At 48.5% G+C, this 18,872-nt stretch overlaps 1 long non-coding RNA gene across 1 annotated transcript; it reads left to right on the top strand.

The window, feature by feature from the left end:
• Positions 1 to 8,364: 8,364 nt before the first annotated feature.
• LOC130536312 (uncharacterized) lies at positions 8,365 to 11,952 on the top strand. The gene is made up of 3 exons (XR_008953326.1): positions 8,365 to 9,701; positions 9,834 to 10,038; positions 10,190 to 11,952. It is a non-coding gene; the product is annotated as an uncharacterized LOC130536312 (long non-coding RNA).
• Positions 11,953 to 18,872: the final 6,920 nt, after the last annotated feature.

Here is an 18,872-nt window from a genome sequence, read left to right on the forward strand (position 1 = left end):
CGGTATCGCCCTCTAGTGGTGGAGGGTCCCCCAGCACTCATGTTTGCACGTAGATTAAAATCCAGTTCCACTGAACTGAAGCAACAGGAAATCCCATATTTTACTGGATTTCACTATACTTTGTAGGATGGGCATTGAAATGTATTCTGAGTCTTCCTCCTAGGGCGGATTTTATCGCCTCCCAGTGGCCGACAGTGGTAGCAACAGCTACTATTAAATGTCTAATAATAATTTGACTTCACCTGTACAATGTGCTCATAGTATTCTTGCTGGACATACTATGGAAGAGTCACTTTAATTTGGAACACCTCGCCTCTGAACGTAGGCTCTCTATGTTCAGAGTTAAGATTCTGTCCAGCTGCAAACAGTAATGTAGAATTTGTGCACTCGTTCCGTTTCGTGTGTCTGCATTTCACTCTGACTAACCTGCCAGACCGGCGAAAGGATTCCAGACCCCCTCTTACGCACAGCACGCTGTAAGCTTGCAAGCAGGTGCTTTACCTTTGGGATCTCGGGCATGGCCATGATGGAAAATCCACCTCTGATGGTCTCTTGTTTTCATTCAGTGTGTGGAAACACTGCACAATTCAAGGAAGCTCCATCTCTGAGAAGCCCCATTGTCTTTAATGGCAGGCGGCCCAAAGCTGCACTGCTATTTCCACCCTTTCAGCCAGCCAGAACCGATGTGACCAACCACTTAGTTTGAACATCGCACAGCTGGGGCGGTGAGTCCGAGCAGAGGTTTCCTTCTGTGCTCGTGAAAAGGTTGAGTCTTGCTCTTAGAACCTTTGCTATGTGACAAACGTGAAGGGTTCTGAAGGCAGAGAAGAAAGGAAGGCTGGTTGTTTTGCATTCTGCCGCAGTCCTGGACAGACATTTGCATCGGGTTTCATCTCTCGCAGCATTTTTTTGCATGTTGAGGTCTTCGTGAGCCCCGGCTCATCTCCTCACACCCCAGCTCTGATCGCGTTGCCGTCTCCTCTTCCCCAGACCCTCGTTCGGGGAGGTTTCAGTGGCACCGCCAGAGAAACGTGTCTCCCCCAGAGCTGCTGACTAAAGCTGCAGCCCCTCTGAGGCGCGTCTGCTGCCCTGATGGGAATAAATCACACACAACTGCAGAGTCCATGTGATAAATCAGAAGCGCGTGAATGTAGGGCAGCATCTGCCCCGACTGGAGGCAGCGTGGAGGCGGTGAGTCAGAGTCATATGAAGGCAGTTCCCTGGGAGATGGTATCGAGAAGATGTTTACCACGTTTGGAAGTTGATATTTCCGGTTTAGCCAACTTTTCACCGGGGAACAAGACTGGTTTAAATGACCATTTATACGCTGGATTGATGGTTTACCAGGAAAATAAAGAGTCCGCTCGTTATCTGCTCTCCGGTGCATCAGCAGGGAGGTGGGAGAAGCTCCGTTGAAGATCCAGAGGTGAACAGCTGGAGCTCAATTCCATGCAACATGCCAGGAGGAACCAGGAACCTGTGCAGCCTCCCGACAACCCAGCTCGTAAATTACACGTGCACCAGATTCAGTGAAAGAATGGATGAAAGTTTTTTTTTTTTTTTTTAAAAAGCATACCTTTAATAATATATATCACATTTAAGACATTTCTTTTGAATTTTTACGTCTGTAGAATGAGTTCTGGTTTATTTTATGGCCTAAAGCAGGAGGGAGGAGAGAAACCTTCTGTTACAAAGTATCGGAGAAAGTTGCAGGAGGAAGCGGGCCGATGCTGTCTGGTGAGGAAACCAGAACCGAGCCCAGATTGAAGGTGCGGCTTCATACTTCAGCCATCTTAGACGTCCATCTCTCCGTGGTCCCGGGCGAATGCGTAGCACCGAGCGAACCTTCAAACCTGCAGCTGCTGGAGATGCCAGCTCTCTCCCAGCGCCTCCCACATTCCTGCAAGAGCAGGAGTGATTCATTTTTATGGAATGTCATTATAGAAGATTGTCAGGAGCTGCCAAAAGGAGTGTTTAAAATCAGAGATCCAGATTATGGGATTCTAGGGCAGGTCACACACACACATGCAGATAGAGTTCATATCAATGGCAGAGGACCTAGACGTGAGCCCTGAGGGGCATCGTGACAACACAACGGGAACATGGTTCGGACAGGTCGGGATGGGTGGGGGGGGGGTCAGAGAGCACCGCTGCCATCCTCCGGCATCAGGGCACCAAATGAGGTAATGAGTTACGTTGGTGGATCTTATTGCAGATGCGCTGCAGGTGGGAAAAGAGATGTTCTCTCTTTAATCTGCAGCCAGAAAAGGTTATTTATGTCTGGATGTTACTGCACATCTTAACCCCTTCGGCTGCTCCGAGAGGCAAGTGGGAGTGTCCGTCGGCACGTTTCGCCCATTTCAAATCCAGTTTTAGCAGTTGGCTCACGTCTGGGCTCTCCTACCTTTGATGAGTTAATCCCACAGTGATGGTTCCAACTCTTGACTGACAGCTCTGCTCAGCTGGGTCGTCATGGAAACGGACACCAGGGCTGCACCTGATGATTAGGTCTGCTTGTGTTAGGAGTTCAATGATTTCATATCTGGTCTCACCTTGATCTCCACACGAGCTTTGATGTGAATTGTGTCACATCTTATATTATGGTCTCCTGAAGGCTGGCCAGGTCTTTGATTGTGGTGCCAGATACCTGCCGATGTGTGGCTCATATGGCGTCCAGATTTTTGCATCTTCTTCATCCCTGAGTGGCAGCATCTGGAACATAACGATCCCACTTTATCCTTTTTATCATTCATCCCTTGTCTGATATTAAAATGAGTCTTTGGAATCCTGCAGGAGTCGGACCGGAGCGCCGTTAAGAGCTTCAGCCTGCCAGTGTTGAAGCACCTGCGTAGCAAATGTCCTGCAGATCTCCAGACCTGTTCGTTCTGCTAGTGAGCTAAGTGAAGGTTTTATGTGCACAATAAATGGAAATAAATGTGCGGCTTTAAGATGGCAACAACATTAAACTGCTCTTAACTACAATTGGGTTAATTTACTCCCTCCATTGCGAACTGAGACGGCTCCAGTTCCAAGTGGTCACGTCGGCGAGATTCTAAGGCTGATTAATGATGTAGAAGAGGCTGTGGATGACGGCTCCTCGCAGGTTTAAACAATGCTTTGTTGACCTTCCTCGGCTTTATATTGACTCCAGGCGTCCTGGTTACTGTTTGCGTTTCATGAGAACCTCACAAGCTAATGCCTCATCCTTGCAGATGGCGATGTTTGTTTCAGTTAAATATGATATCAGGTGCTCGCCTGAAAAACAAACACAGATTCTTTTATTTTTGACTTGTTCAAAAGATGGATTCTGACCTCTCTCATCTCTGCATCTGGGGTTTGATTGAGGACACGAATCGGGCTCATTTAACGCTAAAGAAAAGGCAAACGCATAAAGATGTATTCTTACGTTGTAAGGCAAGTTCAACAGGTTGCTATGGTAACGATGTGGACACAGGTTGATGGTATTGATAGAGGTCATAAACTGCGCTGGCTGGGGTGGTTTCATGACTGTGTTCTGCCACAAAGTTCTGCCAAAGATCCCGGTAACTGCGGAGCGTTTGTGGGACCTCGGGAGGTTGGACTGGCCACTGGTGTGGGATCCACTTTGGGACACGGTCGGCAGTTTCCAGCGAGCGTGTGGCTCCCGCACTCTTTCCACCCCCCTCTGCCATCCATGACCGTGGTGTTTACCGCCGCTGCCTCTGCCAGGTCTCCCCAGCTGCATCTTGTCTCCTCAATAAGCTGCACCTGGCTTCACTTTAGAAGCTCCCGAATCGGCATCGGGACAGCCAGCTTTCCGTGATTTCATCCTCTTAGCCGGGGATTTTACATTGCTTTACTTTAGCTTAGAGCCCTCCGGACGGTCTTTATTTAATGTCATGGCTGTGTATTTTAATAAATCCCATAGATTTGGTCAATTTAAATGTGTTTTTCTGTGGTTGAATTTGATCGGAGGTGGACTATTCTTGATTCCGTTGGTCCAAAGGTGGCAGCATTTAGCCCCACAAATACTCTCCATAAATGGCCTCAGAAGCTCTTGAATATATATTAATGTTGCTCTTCTCTCGACTCTCATTGCTCTGAGTAAACCAACAGCCAGAGCTTTTCACTGAACGTTCCCCTTTCCTGCCACTGTTCCTCGCGCTCCTCGCTGCCTTTTCAGCCTCACAGACTGTAAAAAGCTGCAGTTGGGGGCCTCATTCCAGGTTAAAGTAGCTAATTGTTTAAATAACAACAGGATACGACAGGATCGTAAAATCATCATCAAGCTGGACGTATGTTTGCTTGTGCCGTGACAGTGAGGCGTGCATCTGGGGTTGGGTTGGTCAGAGTAAACAGTGGAGGAACGCCACAGCCTGTGATTGGCTGCAACAACACAGAAGCAGCAGCTTGAGGAGACAGAAGCCTCCACTAATGGCAGCATAATAACAGCAACCTGTGCATGACTGACTGGAACCATTTACGGACCAGAACAGGGTCCTTCCTCCATTAACAGATACTGCTTGGAAGCCTCAGTGCGTCTATCTCGGCCCCTGTGAAAGAGCATGGGATCAGTCATCTGAACTTCATTTTCCATGGAGATGATTATCATCATCATTATCATCATCATCATCATCTTCTTCTTCTTCTTCTTCATCATCAGGCATCCGGGTTGAGAAAATTTGGGCGTGGCAGAGCATGATGCGGTCATCAGCTTCTGTCCTTATTTCAGCTCCTGTTTTTATCAAGCCTGTCGAACCAAATTTCTTTTGATTAGTGAGAATAATGCAGCATGTGCTGATTGCTCATATGATTCTTCCAGAGAAAAAAAAGATTTTGGGGGCAGAATAAAATGGTTCAGTCATGTGACTTGTTAGAGAACGTTATGGTTCCTAAACAAGTGTCCGTCTGATCCTTTGAATTGCCTGAAGGCCTGACTAGAACACTTCAGAATGTTCTAAAACACATGTTGATACTTTCACACAAGAAAGGCCCCTCAGGGAACCACGGTGGTTTCAATGTTTTGTGGTTCGGGGGATTTTTCGGGATATTTGGACAAACACAGCGGGTAAAGGGTTACAGCCCAAGGGTGATGGTTGGTGACCTGTGATGATGCAGTTCAGCACTGGCATCGTTGTCTACTAAACCCAATTTCAGTAACCTTGGCAAACAGAAAAGATTCATCCCAAATACTCTCTCCAAAGTCAATAAACACCAACATAATAATCTATGTTTTTGCAAATATTACACTGTAGGTTCTTGCCTATATGCAGAAATGCTCTCTCTCTCTCTCTTTGCATGTTTCTGTGTGTGTGTGTGTGTGTGTGTGTGTGTGTGTGTGTGTGTGTGTGTGTGTGTGTGTGTGTGTGTGTGTGTGTGTGTGTGTGTGTGTGTGTGTGTGTGCCAGAGCCAGATTTTCTTTGATTTGTCTTTTTACATCTGGTTTTAATGAGGGGATTCCTCCGCTGTGCCAGGCAGAGCAGAACAGGGCAGTGGAAAATCATTCACACACAGAAGACGCTCTTAACTCATGACATGGAACAGCCCTGTGATACTGAAGACCTGTGTGTGTGTGTGTGTGTGTGTGTGTGTGTGTGTGTGTGTGTGTGTGTGTGTGTCTCTCTCTCTCTCTTTACACTAACATGTTCTGGCCCCATTGAGCAGTGTCATGAGCGTATTAAACACAAGCCCGGGGAAAGTCAGTCCAGTCTTTAAATTGTTTTGCATCTTTCCGTCACCCCTGGTCGTCTCCCTGAAGGAGATAAAACATGATCGTGTTGCTTCCTCAGACCTTTGTGTAAACCCACAGTGACACCATGAACTCAAATTCCTGCAATAATTGAACTGTTTCCATAGCTGCCTGTCACCACCGGCACACAGAAACCCTAAAAGAGGGGGCTTCTCCTTCCAGATTTACACTCCCAAACACCCAGCAGACCTCATTTTCTCCACATTAACCTTTTACATTCAAGCATCCCTCCCCTTCCGATGATGATGTTAAAAAAAAAAAGGCTCTTGGACTCCAGCAAGATAAGATCCCTCCCCCAAAGTTTTGGCAAGCAGCAAGAACAAAGTTTAAGAGCCTGTAAATATCTGTGGCAGGAATGTGAGGCGGCCTTGTATGGTCATACGAATCGAATGCTACTTCTTTTTTTATTCCGGTCCATGTTTTCCCCACGGCTCTAATCCTGATACACTTTCACAGAGGAAGACACAAGCGGAGTGAGGGTGTGTCGATGGGACGTCCGGCTTGTGATACAGGGGCTTGTCCACTACGGTTTGGGGTACCTGCTCAGAAACAGCATCATCAAAGCAGCTCTCGTGCACGTTTTACCGTGGACGCGGTGAGAAGACTTGAAGCCTCTCTCATGATGTTCAGTGGTGGGCTGCACCAGCAGGACCTAAAGTGGCAGCGAGGCGTGGAGCTGCAGCCAGAATGCCCTCCAGACTCCCACAGGAACGGAGATCATGTTGCCCGTGCCATGACGACATCATCTGGGGCTCCACAAGTACCTCACAGGTGCTTCAGGAGCTCCAGATGAAACACGAAAGGCTTCTCAGATGTTGATCACGTTTGTTTCCTGGTTACCTGCACTAATGCTGTTAGAGTGAAAACACACAGTGTAAACACTGTAGTCAACACAGATGGGTGACGGTCACGTCCTCTCTCTCTCACTCTCTCTCCCTCCCTTTCACCCCCCCACCCCCTCCCGTTATGTGAATAAACATCCTCACATGCCTCATCAATGCTTCCACAGATCACCGAGGAGCTGCTTCTGGTCGGAGGCCAGGCTCCACCCAGGTTATGGGTAGAATGTGTGTGTAGGTGGTAAGAAGGGTGTGATGTTTACAGATCTGCTCCGTAGCCACCTCTCCTCTCCTCTCTCCTGCCTCCTCTTCTCTCCACCCAACCCCACACATGCACGCATTCTCTTACTCTCCCTTTTGAGAATGCAGTCCATCACCTTCCACGTAACCTTCCGGTTATCCCTTTTATAAAATAGTGGCTTCAATTTTGGATCATCCCAGGTACATTTTAGCTGCTAATCGTTGCTATTGTTGGCAAATGCACAGAAGACAAAAAAGGGTGCCTGGATTTGAACCCTTGGCTACACCAGGGGGCCAGCTGCTAACATCTGGGAAGCATCATCCACTGTGACAATCACAGAAGCTCCAATAACAGCAGGGAATGTTGCGAACAGGCGCTTCATTTTCCAACAGAAGTGGGCGTACAGACAGAAAAAAAAGGAACAGGGAGGACAAAAGCTGCCTTTTATCTTTCCTCACCTTCTCACAAATTCCGTGAGCAACCGGCAGGTTCTGGTGTCAGCACCGACCCGCTACTCACCTGGTGACCTCTGACCTTTGGCCACACCCACCTGGCTGGCTGCTGGACAGTGCCAAAATCCACACTTGTTTGAGCGCAGGAACCTTTCCATTCAGCATTTGATGGATAGCTGCAGGAAACTGAGGAACAATAAAGAAGAAAGATCCAGTTCTTATCTTACTCAAGCCTTGAAGGAAACTTTAATGACTTCATTTATCCCCTCTGGCTCAGCTAACCTCCCTGGCAGGAGAATAAAGGTTCATTTTAACCTGTTCAATTAGTTATTTAAAGCAACGTGTAAAAAGTCCAAACATCCTGCATACCTAACCTTAAATATGTCCTCATCCATGACTGCAGCCACTGGGAGGAAAACCTGACGTGCTCCGTGTGTTTGGTGTGGCTTTTTGAAAGAATGTGCCCACGAGCATTTTGCTCTTTCTCCTGTTGGCTTTTCTATTCCTGGAAAATATACCCACATCAAAGACTTTCTCAGAAATACCTGACAAAAAAAGGCACGTAAACAGGCTCTAACGACTAAGTTTTTGTCTTCAAATGTCACTGTTTTCTGTTATCAAAGCAGGAAAACTCTAACTAACAGCGTAACGTTGCATGGAATGTAGCAAATGCTTAAAATAAACGATGCCTTTAAAGCCGAGGCGAGGAAACGATCAGTTTAAGAGCTGACATCCCGTCACTGGCGCTACGCCACGCTGGGATGTTTACCTTTATGTCACCCACCCGAATAAGCTTAATATATGATGATGATGATGATGATAATTAGGATGATGAAGGTGATGGTGAGGATGAAGAAGACAACCCAGATGCTGCCTAAACACCCCCCCCCCCCCTAAGAAAGAGACTTAGCTGACTCTCGGTTGTGCTGGTTAACCTCTGTGATACACAACCCCGGTCGTGCACACATAACTCAACGTGCACGGCTGTTATTCCTGCCTGCGATTCTGTCCGCGCCGCTGACGTTCACGCCTTTTCCACGCGAGGAGCGCTGCTCGTCTGCATATCTGGACCGACCTGCTCTGCGTCACCCGTAGGTGCGCTCGCATAGCTCTCATACTCCGGAGGTGAAAGAGCTCGGTGCACGGCAGCGCCCGGTCGGGCTGGAGCGAACCCATGACCTTCTGCTGAAGAGCCGAAGCACGTCAGGGAAGTATATTTGATTAACAGCCCTTCCAAAATAAAACGCCAACCTCCAGGTTAGCTGAATTAACCGAAGCCAGTGAGAAAACAGAGACTTGATCCGCGAGGTTCTGCTGAGGCCTTCGTCCGGTAACAGGACCGCGTGAGCGTTATTGTTCTGATAAAAGGGGGACATAAGAAAACACTTTGCTGGGCAGGAATTCTTTACTCCACTCTCATTCTTCGGGACTTAGATAACATGTTCTTTCTTCACGGGCAGAACTGAGCTTGTCTCTGCATTTCAGTTTTTGCCTGCATAACTTCCTCAAGGCATCAAAAGAGACGTCCTGTGACAGACTCGGAGAAATAAGCTGATCAGGGAAAAATCAGAATCAGAAAAATCAGTTTTTTGGGGGAGTTTTTGCGTGTTTTTCCTGAAGGGAAAAGCACTCAGCAAAGAAAACTTTTGCTGCATATAGACTTCACTCAGGTTGACAAGCTGCTTCAGATCCGTGCTCAGGGAGCGTGACAGACCCCTGCGCTGACTGGGCCCTGTGTTCCCCCTCCAGACAGACAAACAGCGCTCCGATCCCTCATGCAGACCCTCCAGCTCCGCTGAAAACAGACGCCTATTGAAGCTACAACACTCTTTCCACAATATACCAGACTAATTGGTGTCAAAGCCTGATTCTGTCTCTGTGATTGGACCCAGTTAAGCCCGCTCGGGCGTGAAGGTATGGCTCCGGAGACACGGAATTCACCACTCACTAGCTTTTTTGATGCATGTTTATCCGTCCTACACTAAAAGCGATCTGAAATATTTTGCTGAATCCAGATCCAGCAGAGCATCGGTGGTACACACTCGTTCCCATCATGTCCCTCCCTTCCTCGTCTGTCTCCAGTTGGTACTGTTCCACATCCTGGTTGCAGGATGAGGAATGTGAACGTATCAGTAGGTGGACAGCTTTGGTGATAATGAGGCGCAGCTGTTGTTAATAGAAGCACTGCTCTGGTATTCTACCTACGCCAGGGATGTTCCTGCGAAACAAGTTTGAAAGCATGCAAGTGTTTTTGTTGGTAGTCTGGTTCCTGTCGCATTCATTTATAGAAATAGCATAAAATAGCGGTTTTAGCCTGTGACATTAACAGTGACGGCTAGGGTCGCCAGAAATGGAGTTGAGGATATTTTCAGTTTGAAATTTGCCCTGAAGCTGGAACCCACCCCCACCAGGTTTGGACCTGATTAAATCTGGACTTAGGGGTACGTGACATGTTTTTAAATCTTTCCATGTTTCTTTCCATCTTTCTTTGCCCCTGTTGCTGTTGCTATAAATCTGTTTTCCCATTGTGCTGCCTGTGGGAGATGTGCAAAGCCCCTCCATTCCTCTTCCAGCTGGACACCTGAACACAAGCCTGGGTGTTTCTGTGCGGTTGTTGAGAGAACATTCCCCCCCACCCCTACTGCAATAAATTGGACCTGCTCACAATGGGCAGCACCATAGAGCCGCAGTAGGCCGTGCGGGCTGGCGACTGGGCTTTTCTGGGTGGAAAGACTGCAATCAGGGACAGTCCGCGCACCCTTTTTGGGTTCACGTGAGGTGAAACACCACGCAGTCGTCCGCTATGTTATCGCGTCTCTGTTGATTCAGCTGTTTATGTCTCCACCAACATTCTCTGCATTCCATCATAGCACATACACTTGCTCGCCCAGCGTGCAAAGTTTACACTGCTGCCCCTCTTCACCTGCAGGACGGTCCTGCAGACGCGCGCGATGATGTCAGCAGGTCAAACATGCACGACAGAGATCACTGACATCATTTAGATTACCCATAATACTGGAGGACATGGAAACACTGCCGGGTTGGAGTGCAGCATCAGCGGGTGTTCGCTCAAAAGTTGGACACTCTGCAGGCCGTCAGTGCTAAAGAGGGAATGCTAATAACTGTGAATTTATGTCATTAAAATAATGAACGCCCCACTGGAGCGCTGACAGAAGTACGGTAATAAAAACTAGTTTACTAAATCCTCCCGTTTCTGTATATTTTATGACAGCTTGCATTCATCGCTCTTCTTTCCATCCTCTGTAGTTTAGCTCAGAAAACGAGGCAGCACTCAGTAATGGAAACCCCCGAATTAGCTACAGAAGTCGTCCTGTTACCCGTTTGGTGAATGAGCGGGTCGACTGGGGACAGACGACCACACTTTGATCAGAAAGATCGGATTATCCGAATCCCCCCGAGGCCAGCTCCGGCTCGCTTTCAGATCCATCCAACGTTTCCTCATTCACTTTTATGCCTTCAATTATCAGTTTTTGGCAGAATGTTCTGTAAAATGACTAAACTGGGAGAAACACAGCTTCCAGGATAGATGCTGGCAGATATCCAGTCTGTTTGTGGAGCCTTTTACCAAAATAGACGAGGGTTTTTCTCAGCAGGTCAGAGGTGGAGGTGAACAGTGAACGGCTGCCAAACTGGACTAACGCAGAAGACAGGATGGTTGTGTCGTCTTTGCATGACAGGCTGGTCGTTTAAACAATGTTGGTGGTGGCTGAAATGGTTTTAAATGTTGTCTGGAGAGAGTTACGGCACACTCAAACTGACAAAACCGGCGTTTTCCCAGCCTACTGAGAAGTTAACCGCAGTGTTGCCACTGAGACAAACAGGCAGAGTTATGTTGAAAGGTGCAACAGTCACGTGCACTGAGCAACAGCGGCAGTTCTGACCTTCAACACCGCTATTGTTTAAAACAAACCTGAACGGTTTGAGGGATGGGGGTGAGGGGGATCAACAGCACCCGGCCCAAACACCCTACCGGACTTCAGCCTTCGTGGGAACACGAGTTGTTCTGCGATTGCAGTTTTAAGGACGAGGAAAACCTTTCTGAGCAGCACATGAAACACTTCCCCCGTCGGCTCAAAGGATAACGCGCACACTGAAGTTCATGCCCTCTGGGATCATTCTCTCCACCACAATTAGATATTTTTTCCCTCTGGATAGAAACCATTGAAGGAGCACTTGCCAAGCGGCTCTGCTGGACCCCCCACCCCCTCCCGTCAACCCTCCGCTGACAATACACGGAAGCAACACGACGAGGCCTATTTGGACGAGAAGAAAAAGCCCTCTTGGGTGTCGTTTTCACATTCCATGCTCCAAAACATGCCGTCATATCCTCACCGTTCCCGGGCGTCATACAATACTCTGACATGGGACGGCGGGAGCCAGAGGATGAGGGTGTGTGCCTGTGGGAGATCTACACACACCGACCCAAGTCCCATTAGCAGAGCCGTATTCCACTGACAGGCTGAGGAAATCCTCGCTCCCGACCAGTACGCGCTCAGCTCGCCCACCCACGTGGCCACGGGGATGTCCTCAGACAGGCTGGGAGGGGGGTTGACGTTCCCATTCGCTAATCAGCTGACACCCCCCCCCCCCTCCCCTCCCCATAGGTTTTCCCTCCATTTATCTGCTGTCATGTGGTTCACTCGGGTTCATTTGCGCGTACGTGTCAGCGAGGCTGAGCTCTCCAGAATGCCGCATGTGTGTGGCGAGCGGCTTTGGAAGGAATTTCACGGGATGATAGGGTTTCCCTGTCAGGGTCTTGACAAACTCAACATCCTACGGAATTCCCTGACACGGGGCAGGTCGCTCTGGGCCATTTTCCTGCCCAGCTCTTGATATGCAAACATCCTAAATACCTTCCTCGAGTGTCCTCTGCGGACTCACACTGGCTTTTTGTGCATAAAATGCAGCCATCTGTTGGTATTGTACTGAAAAAAGCCATCTTTAATAAACCGTGCTAACTATAGCCTGCTTTTTTTCAGTGTGGAAAGTTTTCCAGTGATGTCTTATTTTGGATCCCAGTGTGAATTGGCCACATTGTCCCACAGCCAGTACAGTGACCAAACCCATCCTGCTCCAAACCCACAGTTTACATTATGTAATCCTCTCACCGCTATCCCCTTGGCAACCTGCTGTTGGCATAGTAACCTGCCCCCAACAAGCTACAGCTACGTAGACACCAGCTTGATGGACCTGATCCAGGAGAACATGTGTGATCAGCAGAATCTTCTCACCGATATTGATGAAACCTTGATGAAATCTGTGTCGGGATCTGGAGTTTGTTACTGAGAAAACACGATGTACTGTAGTGGCTGGTTCCGTAGAGAGGAAGAAGGGAACTCTGTTATTCAATGGCAAGACTGAGTCACTGGTGCAGAGGAACACCACACAGCAGGAAAAAGGCCCGCGTCTGTTCCCTGCCGGGGACCACAGGATCACGAGAGGGGAAGGAGACGCAGATGGAGGGGTAATAAAAAAGATTACAAGTGGTGATAACAAGGGCGTGGAAAAAATGTGCGCTCCTGAGAACAGAACCCAGTCGACCCAACGCTCAGTCAACTACGAAAGGTTTCGGGAGTTCTAAAGGTCAGAGGTCACGCAGAATCTCACTCTGAATCCACATCGGCTCGCATCACAAGAGGTTTAAAGTCATCGCACAAGAAGACAACCTGGAAGAGAAGGGAGGTGTGTATGTGAGGGAAGCGGCGGAGACAGGTGGACATGAAGGTCATTGGGTCAGGTGAGGTAAGGGGAGGCTCCACGGAACTCTCTGGAGCTCCAACTCAAAATAATAATCACTCCCAAAGGAGGCAGCAAAAAGGGCTTTGAAGGGTAGTTGAGGATAGCTATGATTCATAGCTGCGGCATGAAACCAGGACCAGGAGGAAAGGCTGAAGTCCACGCAGGAGGAAGGACCCTGGCAAGGGACAAGGACAGACGCAGACGAAATATGGGGGACGTGAGAGCAATCAGGACAATCAGGCAGGTGACACATGAAAGAAGGGGAGGGTAGCTTTTCAAAGCAAAACAGGAAGTCACGAGAGGAAACCTCACCGACCCTGAACGGCGAAGAAACAGCAGACAAAATAACGGGACACAATCTGGAAAACAGCAACATTCTCCCAGCAGTGAAACATTGACTCTTTGTCCCTTTTACATTTTATTGTGATTTCCCCCCTCGGAGACATCCAGACAGTTTGTCTATCCTAATTAGCAATCCAGCCTTTGCGTGTGTGTGTGTGTGCGTGTGTGTGAACGGGCTAGTGTGTTTTATTGTATCCAAGGCAAAGCAGCTCCCTCTAAGTTTCCATCCTCCTTCTTTGGAGCAGCAATTTCCTGAATCCAGGCCAGGAAACTCTGCGTCGGTCAGTTCTGCTGAGAGGCAGAGAGGATTGTGGGAAGGAGGGTGGAGGAGGGCTGGTGGATGGCGGTTTTTACGCAGGCATTCTGAAGCCTCGGTCCACCAACGCTAGCGCTAACGAGGGCGAGGAGAGAGCATGATAGCAGAGCGACGAGGCCTTAAAATGACAGAACATCAACAGACATTAAGGATGCACTTGAACGATACACGGGGGGGGGGGCAGGGACGGTCTTTATCATGTCAGTGCCACCCAGGGGGTGATGAGAGCACCCGGGTGGCACCACCCACCACCTCATTCCTGTGTGTGTTCAGCCTGCTCGTTGCATCCAAATGATTGATCGGCATGTTTGAAGCTTCCGTGGTTTGTTTAGAGGCTGTTTGATCTTTGATCCTTAAGACGGCCTCTAAAATCTCCTTAAATCTTCAGAATGCATCTTAATCACTTGATGAGCTACAGTGCAGTTATCTCTTCCACTGTCAGTTTGGACACTCATTTTTCCCCCTAAAATGTTGCCATCTTGAATAAATATTATTCTCACATCTACTGTATAATATATGAGATCAAAACTCAAGGATCCAAGTTCTGTTGGCTGAACCGGCAGCATGTGAGAAGCTGTGGAAATTTGCCGTTTCGTGAATCCCTTTCCAGCTGCTCTGCTCTCCTTCTCCTTAGATCTATAAATTCGTGGGCTCTTAAAGACAAGAACCTCCTAAAACTGTTAAACAAGTGAGAAACACAGGCTTCAACTGATTTGTGGGTTTTTGTATTGGAACTCTCGTCGTGCAGATGTTGACCGGCTCCACAGCTGCTCTTTCACACCTTCACCTCTGACCTCTCAAGTGTTTCTACAAGGATAAATTTGGGAAAATTGGACACCGGAGACATGTCATGCCCAGATAACGCTGTTATTTTCATGTTTGGATGTACAAAGAAACGTAATCTCGCTCTTCCTGCTAGCTGTTACGCTAATTAGCTGTCGCAGCCAGTTGTGTTGCTTATCCAAGATTTTACTGCCGATGTGCTTGAAGTACCCGCTGCTCTCCCTTCCCATTCTATCCTTATCTTGCTCACACCGCTTCCTGAGTGGAACGTTGAGGAAGGCTTGTCTCGCTCTGGCACCGTGTTGACGTCCCTGGCACAACCCCGCGCACGCACGCGTGTGCGCGCGAGCTCTCGTGCCAGGCAGACTGAAGGAGATTCAGAAGAGGTGAGATTCCTAAAGAGTGAGCTCACCGAGCATCGGAGCGATTTAATTATCAAACTGAGCTGAATTGAGGGAACATTGTGCTAATTCCTGCAGCGGCTGCGCTGCTGATCCAGAAACTGGAATCTTTGTAAGAGTGGGAAGTGAAGTTGCATATTATAGGCTGCTCATCAGAGAGTGGAGCAGTTAAACAACCAGTCTCTCACCTCAGAGAAGACTTCTTGTAGGTTACTACAGGGAAAACTACATCTACGCCCCCACCAGCCTGCAAAATGTCCAAATTTATATATGGTGTTTCTTCTGGTTTGACTTTTACCTTCAAGTAAACCGAAACGTAAGTCATAAAGACTCCAGACAATACAATGAATTCTGTGATCACATGACTGTTAGAGGGCGAAATCCTTAAACAGGTTTGGTAGCCGATGAACCGCAGCAGCTCCGGTGTGTGAAGCCCAAGTTGTGCCTATTTATAGCCACTAATATAAAACAAAAGATTTCATGAAAAAAATATTTTCAAAAAAGCTTCTAAATGCTGTTGGAAGTGAACCGAAGCATCTCGTCTGCCCAGAAAATGTCATATTTTGCTTCTCCCGGATCCCTTGAGGAGCAGAAATGTTTCTCCCTGCGCCGTTTTTCGACCTTTTGGGTTGAATATTAAACTCAAACTGTGGACAGACGTCTAAAAATAACTCCTCCTCAGAAGAAATTCTCTCCCACAAACATCAGCTGGAGCATCGGGGACCATGTGTTTCGTGTCTGCTGGCATTGTTTATCAGGATGACAAAGGCATAAAGAATGTCTCTATAAAAGGAACTCGCTGCTGCACTTTGCAGTAATTTCATTGATTAAAGACTCGCGACTATTAAAACAAACACAAAGGACGCAGAACTGTAAAGACCTAGCGTTTCAGGTGAAGCTGACAGTTTAGCGTTAGCTTGGATGCGTTAAACAAGCCCATAAAATGTTGACGCGCAAACACACTTGCGCGGAAGTGTGAGCGGCGCCGTCGGAGCGGCGTGACAGATTCCAGGCGTCAGCGACGGTTCGCAGCTCCAGGAAAGACTGGAACTCACTCTGGAGATAAACACGGACAACCTGCACCCAAGCTAACGGGGGCCTGTGGCTAAGCTGAGCAGAGGCCAGCGGGTTCTTTCCTCCGAGAGTTTCCAGCATTTTTTCACTTCTGATGACAACACGGCTCTTCGGATGAGTCGTTTCCCATCAGAAAGAGAAGCTTTTTACGACTCCCAGCTTGTCTGCAACCCCCCCCACATTCAGTCCTCCCCTCAAGATGTCTTAAACCTGCGAAAAGCGCCGACTCGGCGCGCCACACACAGCTCCGTCCCGTCATTTCTCCACCCCCGATCAGTTCGATGGCTCCACTGGTCGAGTGGAGCCCTGGAAGCATCAGACAATGCAGCAGGAGGTGTTGGAAAGCATTGATCTCCTGAACATTCCTGGCCTTCAGCAGCAGGAGTGTTGTGGACACCAGAGAGGGGGGGGGGGGGGGGGGGTCTATAAATGTCACCCACTGTTTTGTTCGACCGCCGCGAACGTTTCAGGAATTGGGAGAGCGAGCAAAACTGTGTGGTCAGCATGCGAGAAATAACAGCAAAGAAGAAAGAGTGTTAAAAAAAATCCAGGAATAATTAAAGCTTAAAAGAGGGAATTCCGTAGGCTGGTCAGAGGGGGGAGGAAGGGGGGGATGGGGGGGGCAGGCCGTGACTCAGAGAAACCCTGTTTGTTTGACTCTGCCTGTGGTTGCTTCCCAACATGGCAACCACATGCTCAAAGCATTTCCACTCCTTCCACTACAGCACTGTTTGGTTAAATGGGAACCAGATAAGTGCCTTCATCCCTACAGTTAGTGAGCTAACAGTCTGGACCTCCCCGGAAACAATGATAGTACAGCGGACTGGCACCCGTCTCCAACATCCATTAGACGCACTAAAAAGCCTTAAATGACTGATTTGTCTAGCGTCTACATGAGGAGCATTCGCTTCTTTGTCAGGGTGCAACGATTCTTGCAATGGCAAGTTCTAACCGAGATGCAGACGTGTTTAAACCGGACTCAAATTCTTAAGAACAAGAGAAAGAGTTGTGCAAGTTGCTGTATCTCAGCAGCGGACTGAGCCCTGATAACGGGCTGAAGGCCCTGAAGGTCAGCTGGGGTTCTGGAGGACAGGAACAGGACAAGTGGCCCCTGTTTAAGTCGCTTGTTATCCCAAGGACGGTTACAAAGTGGGCAAAAGTCCCCAAACTGTTGAACAACAATGCAGTTGTATGTGTATTAGGGGTTCAGGAACTCCCTGCATGAAGGTGGTGGGGGGGGGGACATAAAGTAGCGTCATTAATGCGTCAAAAGCAATCTTTGTGCCTTTTTGAACTCTGTCCAGAGGTGGCTGTTTGGTGTGAAAGCATCATTCACGTCCCGGCCTTAAAGTTCTGTGGAAAACTACTGCGTGTGCACGTGCGGGCGCCTGCATCTCGTGGTTCCTCTGTTCGCCGCACCCTCCATGTGCGCGTCAGGTGTGGAGGCACCTCAGGAATGAGAATAGTTCACCCTGCTGAGAGCAGGAAAACATCGTGTTTACGTCCAAGTTGTTGAGTCCAAGAAGCCTCGGAGTTTCTTTTCCTTGGTGCCTGCATGCTCACGCTCACACACACACACACACACACACACACACGCCTACGGTATTTGTGACACGGTGTCTCTTTTGCTAGTGAAGTCAAAGCCGAGCTGTTGCATTCTTGTGGCCATGGTGATGGAGGGTGACGAAGCACGCGAGGCCGAAGGAGACATTTTTAAGCAGTTGTTCAGATCTTCCACTCCGGGTTGCTGTGGCTCACTCTGTGTGTGTGTGTGTGTGTGTGTGTGTGTGTGTGTGTGGGTGGGTGTGTGATGGGCTGATCCTTGTGGAGGTGCTGGGTGTGTCGGACAGCCTGTATTTGTATCAAAGATAAGCGCGAGTCCATTTTTATGGTTGCAACTTGAAACTGGAGGACATTTAAAAAACTGGTCCATGCTGGCAGATTTACTTGGTACTAAGATGATGCTGAAGTAGTTAAATATCCACCGATGTGTGTGTGTGTGTGTGTGTGTGTGTGTGTGGTGTGTGTGTGTGTGTGTGTGTGTGTGTGTGTGTGTGTGAACCAGCACATGAAATCACTCTTTTAGTTTTGCCTGTTTCCTCCAAAAAAGAGGTTTTTAATACTGAATGCAGGCTCACAAATGATGACCAGGACGATCGGCCACACCCAAACGTGCATCATCCTCTGCTCTGACTGTTCCGCCTCCATCCGTGTTCAGGTGGTCGAGGAGAGTCCGCAGCGGTCGCCATGGCTACCACACATCCTCCCGTCCAATGAAAATGTCCAGGAAGACAGAAAGAAAGCGCGTGTGAGCCCTGACATGAGCAGCGTCCTCCGCAGGGCCCGGCATGACCCAACAGCTGCTCTGCATACCTTCCACTGCCGTCATCCTCCACATTATCTACAGCCACAGAATCGGGGGAAACTTCAGCGCCTTCCACCTGTCTGGAGCCGACGCCGAAGCTTTTAAGAGGGTCATTCTCCGGCTTTTAAGACATGACATCACTTTGACACGAGGCGCGAAATCTCCACCGCTCCTGAGATTACAGGGTGTCGCTGTAATAGTAGAGGATGTGGGACGAAAGGAGCTCCAGTTATGAAGCGCTCGGAGCCTTTGAACTTTTACTAAACACGAGCGTAATCACCGTAAAATCACCGATCCTTCTCTCTGTGAAGAAGAAAGCTGCAGGATGAGGAAATATTTTCCCCTTTTTAATGATATGAACACAAAGCCAAGCTATGGTTGCTGCTCCCAGCAAAATGGCAGGCAGGGAAAGGTGATCAAAAAGCTATTTAACCATGTTTTCCCCCCTCCTGGCAACAATAGTTTCCATGTGATGAAAGCGACAGCTGACTTTTTATGGTGCGTGGTTTCATTCAAAGCTCCACACAATGCTCACAATGGGCGATAAGTCTGTCGGGCAGCTACACGGAAC

The sequence above is a fragment of the Takifugu flavidus genome, chromosome 13 (assembly GCF_003711565.1).
Source record: "Takifugu flavidus isolate HTHZ2018 chromosome 13, ASM371156v2, whole genome shotgun sequence".
NCBI classification, from domain to species: domain Eukaryota; kingdom Metazoa; phylum Chordata; class Actinopteri; order Tetraodontiformes; family Tetraodontidae; genus Takifugu; species Takifugu flavidus.